This window comes from Acromyrmex echinatior, chromosome 3 (assembly GCF_024713525.1).
Source record: "Acromyrmex echinatior isolate Ae372 chromosome 3, ASM2471352v2, whole genome shotgun sequence".
Lineage (NCBI taxonomy): Eukaryota > Metazoa > Arthropoda > Insecta > Hymenoptera > Formicidae > Acromyrmex > Acromyrmex echinatior.
This window is the reverse complement of record NC_141854.1, coordinates 2,001,494-2,023,441: the sequence shown is the minus strand read 5'-3', so window position 1 is coordinate 2,023,441 and position 21,948 is coordinate 2,001,494. Positions and strand designations below refer to the sequence as shown.

Genomic DNA, 21,948 nt, shown 5'->3' with positions numbered 1-21,948 from the left:
TACCTAATCTTCACGCCAAAGTAGAAGACAGAAAAGAAAAACTGTTTGTCAACTTTACTACAGAAAATTATTGATTAACCAAATCGGCAAAAGGATTGTACTTGTTAGACTAGAATATTCTTAGAAACATAATCAAACATCATTTTTGCTTCACAATCATTAAAAATTATCCTTTTTGAGTTGCGTCAATTTTGAAAATTGTTTTTAAATCTCTTTTTATGAATTGTGATGATTTTAACGTTTTTTTTTTAATGAAGTTTAGTTGATTCATTTTTAATAAAATAATGTTTAATTCATTTATGACAATAACTCGAAATTCACATTTTTTTGAGTTGCTTCACTTGAAGTAAGGAAGCGACATATAATTTTTGTAACTGGTAAGTTTTTGGTTTCTGTTTCATTGACTCATTTGATTACATAAGTGAAATAGAAATTTTACGGATTTCAAATGAATTAAGGCAACTGCTTAAATACTTATTAATTCTATATTTTACATAAATACGCTTTGTGTGTAAATATAATATATTAGCAACTAGATAGATTTTTGTTCCTGCCAACACTATTCACGTTCGATGTGGGCCAGCTTTCGCCGTTCCCACACTTGGAGTTCCGTGGTCATTCTTCTTCTTCGTTTCTTCCGTCGGTCGTCTTCGCGTTTTGCAACCCTGCAATCTATCGCGGGCCCCACGCCACGTTAATTCTAGGGCTCCGAAATGCATCTTGGTGGAATCGTACGAGGCCAAACGGTCGGGTTTAGGATGTAACCGTACGGCTGGAGCGGCAGTTGTCTGCATAGCAAACAATTAAAATGCACAGACTACTCTGTTGCCTTTCTCTACCACAGTTGAAGATGAAGTTGCCACTAAACCGCGCATGATACGAGCAACAAAAATACAAATGGTAATGACTGTACTTTACTGTAGATCCGAAAAAACAGATAAATGCAGCCGCGGGAAGAGGGATGCCTCGTAAATTTAGGGGGGATGTTTTGCCGCTACTTTTAAGGATGCGGATCTGTCAATACTTGTGCGAGGATATATTTTTTCAACTGTATGATGTAAATTTCTCTTATTTGTATATGCTGCCTATGTGCGATAATAAGTTATTCTGAATAAAACAATTTATTTATTATTTTATGTAAAATAATATTTAATTTTTATTTTATGCAAAATTAAAGCAAGCATCACATAATGATCTAAATAATTACCTGTTGTTTTTATTTTTGTGCCGATAATAAAAACTATATTATTACTTATGTGTTAAAAAATGTATCGTAAAATATTATATGTTTTAAAAAAACTTATAGGAAAATTATAAAGGGATGATAAATTACAGATTCGAAAAATTATTGTTTCTTTTAAGATATCAATTATAGGGACATAATACTTTATTTAAATTATATTAATAATTATTTCCTTTAATTCATATTTACAATATTTGTATCTAATATTAATAATTTATTACATTATAAGAAACACTTAAAAGCTTGAAAGAAAACGGCAGAAAGTGAAAAAGAGATTCTTATAAGAAAGAAGTCCTCATTGTACAGAAGATATATCACGAGCATGATGGCAAATGGAGGTCGGAAAGTGGACAATTGCTGGGCCCTCTCATTTTGAGACCTGTTCGTGCGGAACCACTAAGTGGACTTTTGCGGCTCCTCTGACCAGTGTGAACCGCTATTTAAATGTGAAGGAGGTGACCATATCAAAGAAAAAAGTGAAAGTATGCGCCCCGAAAAGAACACGAAATGAGATATGGTATTTCTTTGCCGACAACGTTACATGACATTTCAGGAATTATTTATATGTAATATAATGAATTTCTACACTCCTTTTGCTGATAATACTTATTTGTGTAGCTAGATAGAATGTATTTTTAGTTTCAATAATATTTTTAATGTATTTGAATGTTTTAAATTTTAAATTATATATTAATAGGTTCCTTTTTTGCAATAGAATTAATCAGAAATTTAATTAATACACACACACAAACACATACAGATTTAATTAATAAAAAGAAACATTCTTTTAATTTTAAAGAAAAAGATATTAATCCAATCCGGATCTGTATATATAATTTATTTATTCTGAAATTTGACCGTAAAGTGATCTTGATAAAATTACAGATTGATCGATCGACTATCGTGAACAGTCAATTTAAGTCGTATATTGTAACATCTTTTTTTTTTCTACTTTATATATCTTCTTTCTGTAAAGCAATAGTCAACAGTAATAGCCAGTCAGCACAAAAGTAGTTATGTTAAATAATAATAAAGATTCTAAAAGAAGAGTCATTTATAAAAGTGATATGAGATTTATCGATGAAATAAATTTGAATATCACGAATCTTATTTGATTTACTCAAAGACTCATTATATACATATAACTGTAAATAAAAATAATAAAGTTTAATTTTATTCTTTTAAATTAATTGAATAAATTTAAAATTCAATTATAGATATATTATTTATATAACAAAAAAAAATTCATAACATATATATTGAGAAAAATAATAATTCATAAATGTAATAATTTATGTAAATTTATACAACTTTTTTAATTAAATAAAAACATTGTTATATTTTTTAAAAATTACATGTTCGACAACACACGATTATTAATTCGCGAAAATACATTATATCCAACAGCAAGATTAAAATGTAATCGGAAACCAAGCACTGGTCGCCTCAGGACATCAAATTCGTTTCTGTACACATTTTCAGGTAAAATAATATTCAAGAACTCGAGCTGCGAATATGAGCATGACCACACATCGCATCACCGTGAAAATTTAGTAGAACATATTAGATTCCTTACTGTTTAGTTGACGATGCGATTTCAAATAAGTCTAAAAAGGTTTTGTACCTTCAACAGATGCCCAGCATTATATTCTTGTTATTATATAATTTAATTGATAATCTTTCGATGCAACTTTAAGCATATATGATAAAAAAAATTTTACTTAGTTGATAGATAAAAAACTCTTTCCATCTATCAACTAAGTAAAATTTTTTTTTACTTTATATTTTAGTTCATAAGTTATATTTTTAAATATATTTTTGCTGTGAATAAGATTAATGCAATAATAAATAATTATTTTGAATTGTATTTCAATTCAGAAAGCAATTTGTGCGAACTTCTACATATAGTTTTTTTTTCTTATACATATTAATCGACAAATTTGAAAAAATCTGATTTAATAGGATGTTATTAAGAGGCGGTAATATAAAGCTCTATTATGAGAGACTGTTATAAAAATAGCAGAGATGATGTAAAAAACATAAGCTGTCCATGTAATTCTCTCTCTCTCTCTCTCTCTCTCTCTCTCTCTTTCACGAGCTATCCATATAAGTTTCGAATGACAATCAGTGAATGGGATCTGCCACATGCCTTTCGTTGTCTCTCTTTATGATTGATAGTGATCCTTTTCGTTCTGTCTTTCTTCAAAATTTTTTTTCCATCTTTCTTGACGCTGCTCTTCGGTCGCGCTATTTGTCAGTAATCAACGGCAATCCGAGCACTCCATTGCGAATCGCACAAAGACACTGCTGGACTATTGTCCTTTGAAATGGATACGAGAAGGGAATCTTTCCCCTTGTCGAAATTAGGAGTGCTTGTCGTCTCGACAGATGAAGAACTCGCGGAACACCGCTATTACGATGATGAAGAAAAATCAAAATTATCGCATGCTGTCCGAAATCTCATACAAAAGAAAAGTAATATCCTTTTTTTACATATATCCGCATTATGGATACAGAACAGAAATTTTATGACTTGCGCTTTTTATTATTTGAAGAAATATTAAGTATTTTTCAATTGTTGTTATCTTTTTAAAATTAGCTTTGCTAGATGTAGATGATTTAAGATTATGTAGAAAAAAATACAGGACGATGTTACGCCATAGATGTAAAAAAAAGATATTAGTTAATATATCAATAGACTAAATTATATCAATTGTAATTATGCTCTTTTATTTATAAATTGTAATTATTTTTTTAAATTATGTTATATTAATTTTACAGCTCTAAGTTATTATATTAGAGATTTGAAATAGTTCGTTTCCATCTTTTCAAAATAATTAATTAGAATATGATGAAAGTAATCGTATTCTTTCATAAATTTCGAAACATGCAAAAATATACTGAAATCGTTTTATACAAGTATGATCAAAATCTTCTTCTTCAACACGGTTCGACGTGAACTAAATCATTTTCAAAATTAAAGACATTTCGTATTTACATTGCGTCAGTTGGAATTCTCTTCGGACAATGGTCACTCTTAAAAAAACATTATCTTATTCCGTGATTGAAGATTTTACTCGCTACAGTTACACGTGAATAAATACACAGATCTTCTAAAGAAGAGGATACATGAAACGCCGGGAATTTTAAACAGTCAGAAGAAGTCTTTGAAAATGAGCCATCTACGAAAGACATATATATCTCATACGTTCTCTCTCTCTCTCTCTCTCTCTCTCTCTCTCTCTCTCTCTCTCTCTCTCTCTCTCTCTCTCTCCCTCGTAATTTATATGTCACAATTCATATATCAGTCGACAGTGCAACAAAACCTCGGAAGCCCATTAAAAAACCGGTAAGAAAGATTGCTTCGATGGATGAAGGTGCAGCGATGCAACAGGAGAGCAGTATTAGTGTTTAAATTGCTTTATCGCCATTACTGATCGAGATTCGACGATGGGATATGAATATGTAAAAGACAGGGTCATCGGTATTCAAAAACGCCGAGAAATTTCTCCTGTTCACGATCTTGCAGTAAAGCAATTCCTACTTCAAATTCCAATGAACTTAGTTTATCTTTTTTTTTATGACTTCGAAAAAATTAAAGTATTAAATTAAAATATTATTCATAAATAATGAATTTGAAACCTATATAATTTATATAATATAATAATTTATATTGCTATAAGAAGAGAGAGCAAATCTCATAATACAAATATCCTATTACATGGAATTTTGAAGTCTTAAAATTAAAAATATTTTGTTGAATGATCAAAATAGCTACGTAGAAATCTTAAACATGATGACAAAGTAGTGTTGCAAAAGTTTTGACACCTATCTAAGTTCTATCAACTAATTTGAGTGTCTAACAAAATTATTTTCACATAGATTTGTATAGATTTGTAAATTTTTTGGACACTTCAAAACCATTCTTTTATGTATATTTAAACTTAATTTGTTAGTAAATTACGGAAAGAACAATTTGTTTTTTAATATTATTTCTTACTTTTTAATTTTGTCGCACATAAATAATTTAATGACAGAATACACGAATAATTATTTAATATGCTAGATATATTTACACTACAAGTACTCGAGATCGAAAGTTCTTGATGCAGGCTTGAATCGATCGAGGCATGAAAAACTTGGTGAATGTTGCCACATCAATGGGATTGCTATCGAGATACTCAGTCAGATAGGATCTTATAATGTTCGATGCCTTTGCGATCGCGACGATCTTATGAGAAGAGAGACAGAGAGAGGGAAGATCTGGAAAAGTAGCTGTATTTGTCGTGATATGCCGCTTCGTCTGTTGTAACTCTTTGAACGCCGACTTGCAGGTTTTCAACATTTCTCCTTTATGATTCTAATACCTAGAAGCGATTCGAGATTTAAATGCGGATAACGTAGCCAGTTGAACGATCGTATCTGGCTGTCAGTTGTTCCGGTTGTTCCGGTTACCTTTGACTGCATCATAGAACGAACTCGCCGCTCAATTTAAACTCAGGGAATTCTCTCTCGATTTTTTTTTCTATTATCTTGAGTTTATTAGTTAAATAACTATCAAGATCTATTGGTATTAGTCTAATTAATTAAACGAGTTGTTGCACGAATTAGTTTTGGGCAAGCGAGGAATATCTATATACAAATATATAATTACATATGAAATGTATATTATATGTATATTTTATGTTATTTCCAAAAATATTATATATTATTATATATTATTATTTACATAATGAGATACGTGGTATTATAAATTTTTGACCGTAACATTCAATTATAACACACATTTATTTAATAATTCGAAACTATAGTTTTTAAAATTTTTAATTATTTTTCGATTATTTCAAAGATTTAGATTTAAACAATTTTAATATTGAACAATGTTCTTTGATTAGTTGTTCTTATAAAAAAATATATGTATGACTATATAATCAATACGCTTATATATTAATTATAAATATAGTAATATTATCAATATTTAAGTAAGATTTTGCTTAAATCATGCAGAATTTATACAAAGGATAAAAATATTCACAATGTCTCGAACATAAAATATTTCAAACAACTAGGATTTGATCAAGAATGAAAAGCTATACCCAGGGAATGGAAAGTTACTTTTTAAAAGTAACTCGTTACAATTACTGTTATTTGAGAAAGTAACTTTTTGTTACTTTTCCGTTACTTTTTTAAAATCGACGATCACAGCGGAGGGCTTTCTAATCTTAGCCACTATAAGTGACTTGTTCAATCGTATCGTATCCAATCGTATGCAAAATAACGATAAAAGTAACTGTAAAATTCGTTACTAAAATAATGTAACTTCGTTACCGTTACAGTTACCAAAGGAAAAAAGTAACGCAGTCATCAGTAAAGTTACCAGAAAAGTAACTTGTAACTTCGTTACAAATAACGAGTTACTTCCATTCCCTGGCTATACCGTTGTGGCGTACCTGATGTGCCAGACTGAACTGGAATATTTTTGAAGCCAGTGCGAAGGAGTGCCTTTAGGCATGGGATTTAGCGTGGGACGTAATCTTTTTAGTTGGTGAGACACTAGATGTTGTCTAGGGAAGGCCTTGTCGTCGAGGATGACAGTAAAAAAGGATCGGAATTACGAGCTCGGGAGAACACAAACGAAAAAAGATGATTATACGATGAAATAAAAAACAAGATGGTATCTTGGGTGTTGAATTACTTAACAACTAAACCGAATACGTGTAGTGTGTCTTGTGTGGTTTCGAATCGATCTATTATCGGTTTATTATTATATTTGGAAAACTTATTTACGTTAAATCATTATTTACTTATAAAACGTAAAAATAAATATTTATTTCTTATTTGTAAACCAATTGTGATTAGCTTAAATAGTAATATTACACACACTTCTCGTATGTAATTGCTATTAATTTATACAGTTTCTATCAGTATATTATATTAAAATTTAACTAGAGCTATTTATAACTGTAACATAATAATTCGCTTTTTTTTCTCTCTCTAACAAACTCTTATATAAAAAAGGGTAATTTGAGATATAAATTCGATATCGCGAATAGCATAAAATTTACCAAAAACTGTGAACGTAAAAGAAAAGAGGAGTCTGAAACAATCATGCAGTTGCGCATCAGTAACAATCGATACTCCGTAAATAAATATTCGGAACGAATATTCGTGCGCGCTGCGGATGATTTCAATGATATCTGTATTTGCTTCCAATTACGAGATACACGATGGAGCGGCGTAACACCAACAGGAAAACGGCGCGGCGGCGCGGTATCGATCATGGCGCCAGCGTTGTATACAGCCTCGGGAGAGATCGAACGAGGCTGATTTTCCCAAACGGGCGACACGCGATTTCACGGGCGTTAACTCGAATCGGGCCGAACCGTCGATAGGCGCTCGATCGCGACAAGATAAATGACCGTGTGCCCGGTCGACCAGCAAACCGGCACTATTCTCCCAATTATGTGGGGTCTCCATCGACCCCAGTGTCCACCTGTCGCCGGGTACAACATGATTGATGGACCACACGCGCACGGTGCGTGCCTTTGCACGACTTCCTCTCGATTGCCGTTCTTCTTCGACCAATCTCGCGCGACCTGAAATTTCATATCAGTCGACGTTATTGAAGCGAGGAAGCTTGGCCCTATCCTGCGTTATAATTGTCCATCGCTCGAAAAGAATAAAAGGTTCTTACATCATCCTGTTTCGATAATATCTTTATTACGAGATGTAATAATTTTTGTATCGTAGAATTTTTTATTTCATTTTTCTATGCTTTTTGTGAAAAAAACGTAACATATAAACGTATATGATATGAAATATAAATGTTATTAATATATAATTAAATAGACACACAAATTTGCAGAAAAAAAAAACATTTTTAATAAAATTTGTAATTTGCTTGAATGAATTCTTAATGTTAAAAAAATATTGACACATTTATAACGAAAGAGAAAGAGAGAGAAAGATTTTTTTTAATTGCATTTTTTCTTGTCTCTTTACAAAATATGTAAATCCCTTAAAATATTTTTAGTTATTTAACTTAATACGTATTTATTTATACCTTTCCTATTTAGAGATATAATTTGTATTAATTAATGCTAGCTAAAATTTTAATATTATAAGGAATAAACAACGAAAGCTTGAATTTCTACTTGACCTTTTACAATTCTAATTATAAAATGTGTTACTCAATAATTTTAATCTTTTTAGTTGACACTTTCAGTAACTAGTTGATACTTTAATACTGAAAAATGCTTAATTGCGAGTAGGACCGTATGAGATGCAAACGCCGTGCAGGTGAGAATAATAATCATTGACACTTAGTCGTTAATTGAAGCGCGCCGATGCCTAAGTGAATCTTTCAGCCTTAATCACTGTAATTATGTATTTACAAATGCTACTTAACGTTCGATGGTGATGGTCTAGGTGTCCATGCCACTAGCTCAAAAACTATAATATATGTTATACATACATTAAACGCAAGGAGTACACTGTTAAAAATGTCATGAAATTTAATGTACTTTTAAGTTACATAAATTTAATTTAATTTCATGACAATAATTTAAATTTAATGTATCCGCAACTGAAAAGTATATTTGTGTACATGTACATGAAATTTAATACTTTTCATAAAATTTTATCAAGTTTAGTACATTTTTTATTGAATTTTATGTAGATTTATATGAAATTTAATGTAAGTAAACGTCAAATTTAAGTTACTTCATTTTCATTGACAACAATTAAATATTTTTAATATACCTGCTTGAAATTCTATTACAAGTAACGGAAGCAAATTTCTTTTTTTTTTTTTTTTAACAGTGTATCAAACATTATCTAACCCAGTTCTGTTATTACGATTTTATACTAATATTTCAACGATCGTTCGCAAGATTCTTCTCAACTGTGAAACAACGCCAATGCACAATCTCGGCAGATTGTCGTTTCGAGTAGATAATTCTTGCTCTCGCGTGTTAATTAGTAGTGATGGTGATTATCAACGCCGTCGTGCGCACTTATTAGCGTAGTCACGAAGGTGACTATAAACGGTGATTCGTAAGAACGTGAACTATGGTTCGCACGACTTACTAATGAAGCTATATGCGGCGCCGCACATGGTAATTAAACGGTGAGAATATTTCTAGGATAATCTCGGAACAACTCAAGAACGCTTAATCTAGCGTGCCGTTATGTCATAATAATTATTTTATCGAGAGAAACTGGCGCCAACATTCCTCTAATGAGCAAACGTTAGGAGATTTTTACGCAATTGTCATAAATAATAGCATGTATAAATCGAAAATAGAGTTTGAAACTTTCCATCTTCCTTGTTTCATCATTGATAAATCATAATTGTGCCATAGCTCATTATTTTGTACGCGGGCAAACATTAATGACCGCATTTGCTAACAAAGCTACGTAATGATGTCGCATTAAAAATTAATCATTTACGTAAAACTTTAAAAATCAATAAATAAAGCAGAAATTATTATTATTATTATATTATTTTTTGTTTTTACTCTGAATATAGTTGGGTTACGTAAATTGAAACAATCGATTGTAAAATTAATTAACTGGTGACTACCTGAACAGTGCACAGGTATTCAGTAAATATTAATAAAATACTTGTTTATGGAAAATATTTACGAAAAATATTTATGAAATGCTATTTTAGATACGTAATATAATTTTTTATTAAAATGTTAACTTTATGCAGAGCCCGTGTATTTACGGATTTAATTAATTATAATTATTTATTATCTTGCGTAGTTAATTTAACAATTAATTAATAATGAAATAGTTAGAAGAGAAATACATTTGACGCATATATAATATATACGTAATGCCGTACAATGAAGACATTATATTATTGGCTTAAAATTTCTTAAATTCCTTCAAAGTAAGAATAAGAAACAGAAGTATAATTAAAAACGCCTAGTAATTTATTGACGTAACGGCTCGAGCATGGTGTGCGCATCGCTGTGTTAATGTTATCGCAAAGTATAGACTGTATTTCTATAGCAGATGTGTATAAGTAACTGCGCTTGATACACTTGACCATTTCAATTAGACATGCGGATGCGTCCGGTGTGTGTCCAACTTAATTGCATGCGTATAAATAAACTGCTTTATTTGCACAGCTATGTGAAGTCGCTGTCTGCATGAACAGTGGGGATAATCAAAGCCAGCCGCATTAATTGCCTCGATCGACAGATCGTTGGACGATGCAAAGAGCGAGGCAGTGATAGGCTGGCAGAAAGAGAGAAAGAGAGGGAGAGGGAGAGGGAGAGAGAATGACGAGGACCAGGGGTCATCCCGATGCCAACATTGGCGCACATGCTGTTCGATAACGACTCAATTCTCAACGAAATTCTACCTTGCTGTAAAATCTCGTCCAACAATTATAATCACGATGGTTATTTCATCACGTCATTTCTATACTATTTCAACTATTTCTAAATGAAAAAGCGCGTGTATTACTTCAGTAAATGAAAAAAATAGTTTTCAACTTGTAATTTATTTAGTTTTTCTTGTTCGACTGAGTTCCACGTTTTATTACATCAGTTTGCACGCATTCGTATCCGTATAATTCATTCAATTAAAGTTAATATACAACTGAATTATTTATAATTGATGGTGACAAAGTTCGTGAAAAAATCAGATATTAATGGAGACTTGTTTTTAAAATAAAAATTATGTAACCAATTTTTACATAAATCGAAAATATATATTTTATTTATAAAATAAGTATATATTGTATTATTAGCGTCTGAGAACTAAACTTGCGAACTGTTTAATATAATGTAAACTTTCCCTGATTTGTTATTATTGATTATAGAGAACCTCCGTAGTTTACTTGTCCTTTGTTACGTATTTAACAGCATGAATCCGTATGAATCCTTTGAAAGATTAAGTAGCTACGTCTTGCGGTCAAACGACATCATTAATATCACTTTCTAATTTGCCAAACTAACAAGCAGCGAAGATGTCGATTTTAATAATTGATATGCCGTTATCAACTGTCAATAATAACGTCTATAGGATGTTCCGATGCAGAATATCTAAGTCTGATGCTATTAGTGCTGAAGCTATTCGTTTATTTAAAAAAAATATGAAATATTGTGATCGTTCATCGTTATTAACGTCAGCCTTTAATTTAGCACGGTACATACACACACACACACACAAAAATGTCTGCACATAAGCAATAACATATGTACATTAATTTGATCGATTTCAAAATCTCATTATTGATCGTACATCGTTTTTACATATCGGACGAATAGAGCGTTATTTATGTCGAAATTATAAAGTCAATTCGTAATGATCTGAAGGAAAATTTAATACGTCGTAAGTTAATAACATCAATCTTACTATTTACAAGGCGAAAGTGGAGAGTAATCAAGCATGTCATTGCGTGCTTTATACATATCCTAGAGCATTTTTTTGGCTCCCGACATTTTTAGAAGCGTTGCAATGTGAAATTATCGATCAGTTTTGCAATTTCACTCTCACGTCCTCTTACGTACGTTAATGAAAGAAAAGTAAAAGTTTGAGTTATGGTCCGAATAGGATGATCTTCGATCCCCGTCACAGACCTACGCATTGAAGTGTATTAACTGCAATCCACGCTAGTGATAAAAGAAAATCAATTTTTTTTTTAAGGACGCGAGCACCTTAAAAACGACTTCGGCAGTTAACGAGTCACACGTGAGGCGCGTGCACATAAAACGCGTCCTTGCTGATTTATATTCGTCGGAAGGTTTTCATTTTTCACCATTTTCCTTCCTACCGCAGAGGGCCCTTTATTATTTCGCCGGCCGCATTGTACTCCGCCGTTACCCTGTTTCGCGGATGAGAAATCGCCTTTCCACTTCGTGGATGAATGCAGCCGGTGGTACACAATCGAAGTCGCGTATATAAGAGGCGGCAAAAAGCAAACCGACAATGGACCGCGAGATTTCGACTCGAATCGTATCAATCGCTGTCGGGGCACACGATCCTACCTCAGCGACGTGTTACCTGTTCTACGCGCCAGGCTATCGGGGATTCCCCTTTCGTTGCCCCCTGGCTGATCACAATGGGGATCCATCGATACGCCATCAATACCCATGGAGTACTTACACGCGAGCAACGTGAACGTTTCTATTGTGTGCCCCTTTGCGTTTAGTATATGCGTATTACAGGAAAATCGAGCGGGTGATATTTTAGTCTCTCGTCCTTGAAGAAGATCGCAGCTACACTGTTAGAAATGTAAAGCTCGTGGTTATGAACGAAATTCAAAGTAATGAATGATTTGACTGAAAATTTAGTTGCAGTAATTTAGTTACTTAAATGTAATGAACGTAGACATTAAATTTATGAAATTTTAATTTGTTTTTAATAAAATTTTATGAAAAATACATTAAATTTTATGTACACAAATATATACTTTTTAATTATAAATACATTAAATTTAATGTAATGTCTTGAAATCAAGTTCAAATTGTGTAACTTAAAAGTTAATGAAATTTAAGAATATTTCTAACAGTGTAGTGCTAAAGACTATCAAGAATATTAGGAACTAAAGAGATTTCATAATAATTGTCCAAGTCAGTGTGTCATCGCGAGATTAATGATGATCGTTAAGTATTTAAATACATCGATACACAGATTAATGAATGTAAGAACATTGTTTACGTAACCAAATATATTTCAATAAGGTTTAATCTGATTTAATCTTCTAACTTTCATGATAGTTCAGTTTTACTATATTTTCTTGATTATTAAATGCATGAAAAGTCGGATTATTTTATTCGCTGATTTGCTCACATCGTGCGACACGTAACAGTTGGATCTTCCATCGATTAGCTTTTTTCGTCACAAAAGAAGAACGGCAGCCGATCTCCCGTAACTAAAGGGTTACGTGTGCTATTGCGTGTTTTGTGAAATAGAGAGGTATATATTTTTCCACACGAGGATCACGTTTGCTGTGGGGCGAGTCACCCCTTTTCGATATGCAATGACGTTTATTGCAGTGATATTAATCGATCGGGAAGGGTCGTGACTATTGGATCGTTTTTCTCCTTTTTTTTCCTCTGCCCTTTTCCTACAACCCTATCTACCTGTTTATATCGTGTTCGATTTGAGGGGGATATTTGCGGGTACACGGCGTCGCGGTGTTGTTTGCGATCGACGAATGTATGCATAACTGCATAATGCTGGCTCAGAGGATCGTTTGAATAGCTGCGCTCGAAAAATATGTTTTGCCTGAAAAATGGATTTCGATTTATATAATTTTAAGAGGATTTGTAAGCCACGTTACCCATTGACAATTTTCGCGGGGCGCGTTATTCATTTGCAGTGTGTACAAAATGAAATCGGAACGTCGATAGATATTCATGCTTGTTAATTTTATCTACGTTTCATTGCCGTTTGTTATTTCTGATATTTATGCACGTAGATGGTTTGGTATTATTGTGCATTGTAACAAATAATGCTTTGATTAATATGTCTATTCTTCGTATATAATTGTCCAACCGTTGTTTCACCTCTATATTTGGATTTATTCATACACGATTCGTATACGATTTGCGTATATGATGAGAATTGCGTATATTATGAAAAATAAAAGGATTTTTTTTCTTTAATGGCATGTTGGTGACATTACCAACTTATAATGTTTAAAGATCTGTTGGAAAATGCACTTGTCGTAAAACAAAAAATTATAACTATTCGACATATGAATGTAACGAAGTCAACTTCGTTGAAGAGGCGATAGAATTGTGGATAATGTCAAATACTGTGCAATCCCGCGCGTTCTTGCCATTCCTTCAAATCGGATCAGGATTGATTTCTATCTCTACTGTTGTGTGTGATATAAAGCAATTATGATTTTTTTTTTGTATATCAATAGCGGCTTGCTTTCGAAAAAAACGAGAGATAAATGATAGAGAATGAAGACGACTGACGTTGAGATATCTCCGTCTTTGCGCGTGCATGTCTCCGTCTATTTTAATTGCCTATCTGCAGCCTATTCTATTTCGATTTGTTCTTTTATTATGTCTCATTCCTTTATTCTTCAATTTCTTGCGTAAATGCTATTTTTCCTGCCTATTTTCCTTACGACATATAGAATATTTCTTGTTAATTATTCTGCAACACGATGACGGATCTAACATTTTTCCTGACATCAATTAGAATTAGAATATCATGAAATATTTCAGAAAAATATGATTCTGTCACTTCTTTGGTAGTTTATTATTATTTACTCAATCTACTATTTTAATTTGTACAATAAAATACAATAATAATTTTTGTTTTTCTTTTCGTCTGGTAAACAATTCACAAAAATGAAATACGCTTTTTCTAATTTACTTTATAAATTATAAGCATTAGCTATGATGATTATTATCTAGTATGTGTAAAAAGAGAAGGCGACGAAAAAAAAATCGAGTACGTACATATTCAAATCTGAGGGAGGAAAGACTTAAGGTAAAATTAAAGATTTGAGAATGTAAGAATCGCAAACGGACTTTTCAACATGAATAGCTTCTATTATACTATTGTGGAGTAGTTTGAAAGGAGCGACGAGCTGATGCTTTATAGTAGAATCGATCAGACATCAAGAGTTTCATTTCGACACTTGAAGTCCTGAAGAAGAATCGATCCGAAACAATCGTTCCTTCAAACATCTCATAGCCGATTTATGTAATACCTGCAGACTTTGATTTTCTTTGATGCCTTTATCCTTATGACATATCGGGTGTTTCACTTCATTCTTTGACAGTTCATTCACAATTTTTCAGTAGTGCATTTAAATGTGTGTTGTTATTATTATTAATATTGTTCTTCCTATGATAGTTTAGAGTTTGCATAATTGTTATCTTAATTACTTTAATTACTGTAATTTATTGAAAATATATTATTTTTTATGTAATTTTTAATTAAAGTTATTCTAAACAGAAATACATTTATCTGAAACATGACATATACATGAATCTTTGTTTTATTTAAATTTTTATGTGTTACTTTATTGAGAATATAGTAAAATTTAAACAAATTATAAGCCAAACAGTATACATTTTTAAGTAAATAATTATAAATATGTATAAAATATATGTAAATAAATTAAGTATATACATATGGAGAGTATAAACTTTTTAATTACTATTATTAAGGAAGACGACGATAGATATATGAATAGAAGTGTCGAAATTATTATTCTGGCATTTCAACTGCAGCTAAATATAAATCGCAGCAAGAACACCCTATAGATTCATGTCTAGACCGATCGAATTAGAATGTACTCCTGCTTTTAGATATAACGGCAGTCTCGAGCAGAACAGTCGATGCTTTCTAGGCCCTCTTAACTCACCACTATACCGTTGGAGGCTTTCGTTCATTTCTGAAGTGGAACCATCATCTCCTTTCTTTCTAGCGGTTCCCCTTCGACCACCTGCATCACGCTTAGTCTTCGCTTAGTAATCTCCTCTGGTCTACCCTTCAGTCCACCCTACGAATCGTTAATCCATACTTTCAGAATGACTCTGGCCAAATATCGGTCAGTCGATAAGGCGAACACAATGCCGCGCGTTTATCCGCATGCTCGATTTTCGCGACCCCTTTAGACCTAAAGGGAATCGTCTTTTCATCGCTGCTTTTTTTCCTTTTGTTCAAAGTACATACATGCAAAAGTTCTTATGTAGCAATTATTTTATGAATATAGATCTGAATAATATTGTACGTCGTACTTATTATATAGCCATAAATTAAAGTAATAAGGACTTTTTTCGTTTGAGATTTGCTTATCGAAATTTATAAAAAGTAATTTGCTAGTTATCAACAATATTATACAGCTTTTTTTTTGGGACATTACTTGACTTGACAAAGACGAAAAATAAATACGTCTCTGCATTCTGGAATCGACTCGACTGCCGTTATGAAATTTTTAATTCACCGTCGATGAGATTTCTGAGAATAACAAGATCCAGTTTGGCGCCTGTTTAGTCCGAGATCGTCAACCGGGCCGGTTTTTAACCCGTCCGACCAGTTTTCATGAAATTACTCGGTTACCGGTTTCATAATATATCCCGCCTCTTGTCTTGCAGTTCCATGTACGATGATAATGATTAACGGATTATAGGAAAAGGGCTACGAAGAGGATTGGACAAGGCATTTCCATTGGTTGGAAAGCGCATAGAACTCATGGTCAATTTGTTACTATGGATTTCTCAACTAATACGATTAAGTCTAGCAAATCCGGAAAGGGTCCATGATCGTTAATCAGTCTCGTCGCGGCGATTTGATAATTCGACAGGCTCATTTCAAGTCGCGTGAGTCCTATTAAAATTCTTTTAATTCGTATTCGCAGTCAACCATACAATTAAATATGATTTGATTAAAATATATAGAACGCAATTAAGGAAAACTGTGTAACGTAAAAAAAATTTCTTTTAATTATTCAAATTTACACTGCTTTCAATGCATAAAATTTTAATGCATATGACTTGTATCATATCCCTTTCTTTTCCACATTTAATAATTATACAATCATTTTAACACTTTATTATATTAAAAAAAATTCGATTGCCACATGATGCTATTTTATCATGCATCTCAGTTTCGCGGTTCACCTTCCAACTCGGTCAAGCATTGCACGTCACTCACTTAAGCACGCTTATAAACCTTCTCTTTAATTTCCTCGCAACAGCTCAAGCACTTCCAGAAGCGACATTGCTGCAATCCTAAAGAGTAGCATTCAATCTCATTACTACATACAGTAAATTCACATTCCGACGTGGCGCCATGCGTCTCCAACCGCGTATCCTTTTAGTCAGAAATTTTACTACTTTTAACATCACGGTGCGGCGATTGCTTCAAATTAGCGGTTTGGTTAGCCACAATCACGCGAAACTGACTTTGAGTTATTGAAAGCGTGTTTGTATCCGATTTCTATCTAATCGAGAACCTTTTCACGTAATTCGTAATATCGATCGGTAAACATTTTAATTTATCTTATGAATAGCACTTCGCCAAGCAGATAAAATCGATCACTAGCAGCTCCGATAAAGTTTATCATAGTCAATATATTCTCTATGAGAACGTATGAAGCGTTACGTTAACATCGACAGATTGCTACGTGAAACGACTATTATAAATGGCAATTTCACTTGCGTCTAACTGATGAAATATTATTTGCATAATGTAACCAGTGGTAGTGAATCTCACTGATGCGTAATGATACATGAGATAGGAGAGAGAGAGAGAGATAGTTTGAGAGCGTAATACGTATTACTTAGGACATCTCGCTATCAATTTTATTAAATCGTATTTTCTGAATTGCGCAATTTCTTCTAGGGTATATTTACAATATAATAACTTTATATCCTAAGAAGTGCGATATAATTTCGAAATGTTCAACTTTATTTTATTAATATAACACAATGTGTTACGTCGATGTAAATAACGCAACTCGTCACGCTTTTGTTATTGTTGGAATTGTTTAACGTTTATAAATAGCGTCGGTTTCTCAAGTAGGTTCTCCACATCATTCTTCGAGCGATAAATGTACCGTCGACGATTCTTTGATATTTCGATCGAAACTTGAGAAATCAAAGTGCATTCGTAAACGTACCACGACGAAGCGTTCGTAACAGATAAAAAAGATCAGAGTAAGAGAATCTGGTCTTCGGTTTCGCGTCAATCTAACACGTATCTCAAAGTGGAGGATGCATTCAGCGGGCCAGTTTTCGTTTGGGCGTGGGACCTCTTCGAAGTTTGTAGCGAGGTCGTTAATTATAGAACGCCACGGGTTACGTTTCAATGGATGATTGATGAACGCGGGGCGATCCTCATCTAACCTCGTCTGGAGAAGGGGATGGAACGAAGGGCGAAAGCGAGAGGTAAAGGAAGACGATGAGGAAGAAAAGAAGGAACGAACAGTAAAGAGGTTCCAGCCGGAGAGGGTTCACTCTGAAAACAGGTTTCTGATTGTTGAGAGAACCATGGCATCCAACGTCTTCCATACTCCCGGAACATGAGCTCGAAGATTTGCGATATCTACGCGTATCATCGTACATCCATCGATTTCCTTTTTCTTCCGTTGACTCAATGATATCAGAAAACGATTGATTTCTAAAGAGATCAGATGAAAGAGATCAGAGATGTATATTTGAAAAGTGTAGATCGAATTAGCTTTGATCATTCCCAGGAATTAGAGTCAGATCTAATGTACATTTTTATTAAACGTGTATATTGGGGGAAAAATGTGTATATTTTATTATCTATTACAATATTTCACATTCACGCTATAATGTAAAATGACAGAAATTTTAAATATCTTTTCTTTTTTATTGTTTCATTCTGTTGTTCGCGATGTGAACTGAAAATTGTTTTTGTTATATTCGAGATTGAAGCAAAAACTTGAACATAGTTATGTTTGAAATTTTGTTTTCAAAATAGAAACTTACAATATTTTTACAAGAGAGCAAAATTCATTATTAAAGTTAGAATATTTTGGCAATACAAAAACTGATGCAGCATTTCTTTTTAATCATGTAGCTTAATTATTGAACTGTGATTTATTGGATTGACAAGAAAACATATCTTATAACAGCGGATAATGCAATCAATTGATAACGATGATGATGATGATGAGGATAATGAGGAAAATAATGATAATGATGATAATGACGATGGTGAGCAATGGTAGTGGCAATGATGATAATGACGAAGATGTTGATCTGGAATGGGTGTCGGCCCACTTTATCGCTTCATTCTCGCGGAACGTACTTTCATAATCGCACATATTAGAATCGATTAATAGTCAATTACCGTCATAAAATCTTATGGGATCAATTTCATTGTAAATGAATTCGACTTATACTTCATCTCTCTTTGTCGTGAAATATGAAAAATCTGGGTGCATGATGATCATGTAAAAACGGAAAATTTGTAATGCTTATGCAGAAAATAATGCTGCCATGTATAGTATATTCGAGTATATATATCTATTTTATGTAATTTTATTTTAAATGAGTCATATCAGTTATTTTATGACTCTAGATATTTTTATTTATTATAAATATTTTTATATTACATGTATATATAATATAGATTATAATAATTATAAAATTAAAAGAGTAGTATATTATTTTAGTATCATACGTGTTATGATACAAAAAAAGGTCTTGAATAAATTATGATTTTATAATATAATCCAAAAAAATATAAAGATTATCAAGAATTTTAGATTTTTATGAAATATGTATTTTAAGTAATTACATGATGATATTTTTAATTATTTTTATTCGGAATTACTTAATGTTTTAAATATCAACCAAGTTACAAGCAACTATTAATGTAATAAAACCGTTTGTTAGTAAACTTTATCATTTATTTTTGTTTATTTATATTTGTTTATTACTTATTTTCCTGTACATTTGACTGTAACAATAATTAATTACTGTGTCAATGTACGTGCATTAAGTTTATTACGATATTTATTTTTCATGTATTAACATAAACGATGATACATTTTACTCGACGATGATCCTCGTACGACATTTGTAACGATCACGAAATTTGATCATGAATGAAGAGAAATATATGCCGATCAAGCGCAAGAGAAACAAACAAATGCGAAGATTGGCAGCTGATATCGCGATGGAATTCGATTCTGTGGTTGCGATCAAGAGAATTTTGGTGCGCTTCCGCGCACATACGATTGCTCTTTGATCGTATTGATCGTTTCTCTTCGCATTGCCGATGGCCGTTCGCTTCGTCCGCTCACTGAATCGGAGATCTCTTGTTTTCAAATCGGAGAAGATCTCCGCTCAACGAAGTCTCGTCGACACGATCGTAAATACTGGCGGGAACTCATGTAAGAAGTTCAAGCCTCCGGTCGGGCTTGGAGCCGAATCATTTCTGTTGCCTTGCCTTCACCCTCTTTGCTTCCCTTTAAGAGCCAGTGCTTCGTGCTTCAGCTCACGGCTAACATCGTTCTTCGTCCGTTTGGTCTGGTTTGTTTCGAACTTCTTTTCTGCCCCGAGTATTCCTTTCTCGCACTACAGCAAATGTTAGGGAAATATTATTGAAATACGCTTACATTATCTATGCATATGTATGTCTGTCAGTGCGTTTTGCGGACAGACGTTAATGGATGTGTACAATCGGAGTTGCACTTTTTCGTAGAATACCATGCAGGGTAATTCAGGAAAGAAACTCAATATTCTGAAAGGTAATCTGAAATGTTATTTTAAACAAAGATTTTTCGCAATTATTCGTAGTTTTAAGATTCTCATTAACATCAGATTATTAAGTCTTACAAGCATGCTTTATTAGCGTCAAAAATTATTAAATTGTTTGTCAATTTAATACGTGATATTACTACTCCGTTTCATAATTGCATTTTAAAATCGAAAAAAATTTCAGCTGGCGGTTTGCAGAATCAAATATGTGTATAAATTGATAAATTCACATAGAAATATTTAAGCGCTAATCTGCTTCGATCGGAAAATAGAATTTCTCTTATTTAATTAGATTTAAGCAAAATGTTTATATAAATATGTGTTCTATTCCGAACGGTTTCCGAGATAATTTAAATTTAACGAGCAATATTGCTATTGCTCTGTTGACATCCGCTGTTTGCATCCGTTGACTATTGTGTTGACTATTGTATTATTGTAACATTGTATACTCCGTTCAGCGAGAGAATATCCACGGTATATCTGCGTATAGGCTCTGAATCCGTGTATAGAAATGTTCGTACATATCCACAAATATACAGATACATCGAGTATACAGATACGCTGTATGTTTGAGGTTTCTGCGATGGTAATACTGCTGTTATTGAAGAATACGTCGACACTTTCCTATATAGAATTCCGGATCGTAGAGTATTTTCCAAGATTGACAATATTGCGCGACAAATTCAAATTATCTCGGAAATCATTCAGAATAGGATACACGTTTATATGAATATTTTTGTTTAAAATGACTGATACTGTTATTACCTTCCAGAATATTGATCTCTCCTCCTGAATCGCCCTGTGTTCGATGATATATTTGTCCAACAGAAAATGCATACAGCTTTGGACATAAATACGAAGCATCCCTACAAATTAACGTGAACGTTCTATATCTAACGAAAAATAAATTAAAAAACAGTTTTATTGAAAAATAATATTTATTTTTTTAATAATTTTATTAGTTCTCCTTTTATTGCCGTTTTTTTTTTCTAAGAAAATGCAATAAAGTGCTCCATTTTATATTTACTTGTATTACCAAGGCTGCATACATTTTATCGTTCCTTTATTTCAGTGAAAATAAAAAATGCGATTACCATAAAAAAAAATTATTAAGTAAACTAATTTGACAATTCATGAAATAGCACTTGTGTCATTTTTAAAATTGTCAAAGATATGATATTTTCTGCAAGAGTGACACATTTTGAATTGTATCGGTTTTGTAAATAAAAAGAATCTTCTGTAAATATTTAGAGTTAAGATAGTTTTAATGATCGAAAAAGAAATTGTTTTATTTTGAATTTAGTTATTTTTGCAATTTTAGCTGAGAGAATCGTAAATATAAACTGTTGTTGATTTTGAGTTATGTCACTTTTCATTAATTATTCTTGATTTATAATTTTGCAGAAAATCAAAATTGACATAACTTAAAAAGGATAATTTTTATGTGTTGTAAAACGGAAATGACAAAAATAATAT

The 21,948-nt window shown here is 32.4% G+C and overlaps 1 protein-coding gene and 1 long non-coding RNA gene across 2 annotated transcripts in view; one reads left to right on the top strand and one right to left on the bottom strand.

Annotated features, from left to right (window-relative positions):
* MESR6 (misexpression suppressor of ras 6) overlaps positions 1 to 21,948 on the top strand; it is a 697,505-nt gene that overhangs the window by 238,016 nt on the left and 437,541 nt on the right. The window lies entirely within an intron of this gene.
* Positions 5,283 to 21,948, bottom strand: part of LOC105144967 (uncharacterized) — a 30,264-nt gene continuing 13,598 nt past the window's right edge. Inside the window, exon 4 of the long non-coding RNA XR_846011.2 lies at positions 5,283 to 20,289. This is a non-coding gene — a long non-coding RNA (uncharacterized LOC105144967). The remainder of the gene's footprint in view (positions 20,290 to 21,948) is intronic.